Source organism: Alligator sinensis, unplaced genomic scaffold (assembly GCF_000455745.1).
Source record: "Alligator sinensis unplaced genomic scaffold, ASM45574v1 scaffold1598_1, whole genome shotgun sequence".
Classification (NCBI taxonomy): Eukaryota; Metazoa; Chordata; order Crocodylia; family Alligatoridae; genus Alligator; species Alligator sinensis.
This window is the reverse complement of record NW_005842915.1, coordinates 435,391-437,438: the sequence shown is the minus strand read 5'-3', so window position 1 is coordinate 437,438 and position 2,048 is coordinate 435,391.

Below are 2,048 nucleotides of genomic sequence, written 5' to 3'. Positions count from 1 at the left end.
CCCAGGTGGTTTTGGTCCATCACTCAGACATTAAGAGACATTGGGTAACATCAGTGCAAGCAACCACACAGAACTGATCACCTGTTGTTGTTTAGCTAACAGCTTCTAAACACAATTTGTACTGCATCGAGGACAAAAACAAGCTGAAATGACTTAGGTTTAAGGCCATTTGGCTTCGGTTTCAGACAATCATTCAGCCCTTTACTGATTTACTGATGCAACAATTATAAGCTAAAAGGAGGATTTGCAACATATCCCATAGTTTAAAAAAATATTACTACCTGAATTAGATGTCTGGAAAATGGATGCTAGGAGCTGGGCATTACGGATGTGATAGAAACCCAGTGGGGATTAAAAATGGGTCTCCCGTTGACTTCAAGGGGCATTGAGTCAGGCACAGGTAGAGATGCTGAAGGTTTCATTCTTCAGTCCTCCTACATATAAGACTCTAATTAACTTCAAAGGAAGACCCCGGTATATAAAGGCTACAGGACACAGTCCAACTTTTGGAGGAATAATGCTGTCCTTTGTTTGATGCATAGTTGCATGACCCATGTAAACCTCACTGCCTTTCACAACTTCAGCCATGTGAAATTCCTCCAAATGATTCTTCTGTGAGATCCCTGGAAGTAGCCGATTTAGGAGGGGTCTAGAAGGGGAGTTATCATATTCTTATCCTTTTATCTTCCAGCCTTTGTGCTTACTCAGTAACGCATATGCATAGTATCTGTGTCTTCTGGCCCAAATCCTAGTCAATACCATTTCCCTCTCACATGATGAGGACTTAAGTCTTTTTATAGCAGCAAGCCAATAATGTGAACTCGCCTATTTAATTAAGGGGGTAGATCGTGAACATTCATCCCAAAAAAACCAATTCAAGCTTTTGGAGTCTGAAGGATTGTGCTGAAAAGCCTCATGAAATAGGCTTGGTCACCAAGTGTCCAGGAATACTTTATTTATTTTTTGCTTCTTTCCCTCATTGGGATCTAATCTATAACTTTTTTAGAGAGTTGCTTCAAGGCCAGTTCTGTTTCTTAACTCCTATTCATAAGACCTGTTTTTTAACTGCCTGGTTATTTATGCATATGAGTATTGACTGAGATTTTCCAAGGCATTAAAAAGATTTGGATTCTTATTCATTTTAAACATTTCCATTAATTGTGTGTCCAAATCTTTTACAGTGTCTTTAAAAATCTCAACCATAAACTATTGATTAGAATATTGCGTTCTCTCAGCTCTGACACATCCTCATGGTGTAAAATTGGTGTAGCACTACCAGCTTCAGCAGAGCTACTCAATTTAAATCGACCAAGTCCCTTGTATCTAAAATTGCCCCTTTTGAATACGTATTTTTGGAATAGTCAATCAATGCAACTTTGATCAAATCAAATTAATTCATTAGGTTAAAAACAAATGCTCTTGTAATTCTGCTGCAAGCGTAGCCTGGTTTTGACACTCGTTGTGTCCTTGTTAGGTATATTACAGTGCAAAAAGCAGATATGGTTACCCTTTGGAGACCTCCAGGTGTTGAGACCAGTAGGTGGCCAGAACTGTCCTTTTATGCCCTTTACATTATCAGCCACACAGGCTTAAAGGTCAAGTTTTTGACAATATGGAAAGAAATGGGGAAAACAAACACAGCAAGGTCAAGGAAGATAAAATGCAGTCTATTTGTGTAATAGGCAAGAGGAACAATTCTTTATACCTACTGGGAATATTTGCCAAAAGAAGTACTCTCTCCAGCCAAGCTGAGTACAACCATCTTAAAGGAAATATAAGAAAAGATATTTTTGCCCGTTCTGTTGAAAAGTGATTCAACTTGACTTGAGGCATTAACCCTTTTCCACTCCTTATACAATTGCTGAGCCTGCACAGCCGCAGCTTTTCCTGGCTGAAGCTATTAAAAATGTATCATTTTTATTGGTTGCGTGGCAACAGATGATCCCTTTGTTCCATTTTGATTAAACAGATGCTGAGAGCTCTGCCTGTCATTGTAACTAAAAGCAGTGCCCGCAGGCTTTCTTTAAAACTCCGAAAGGCAGAGAGAG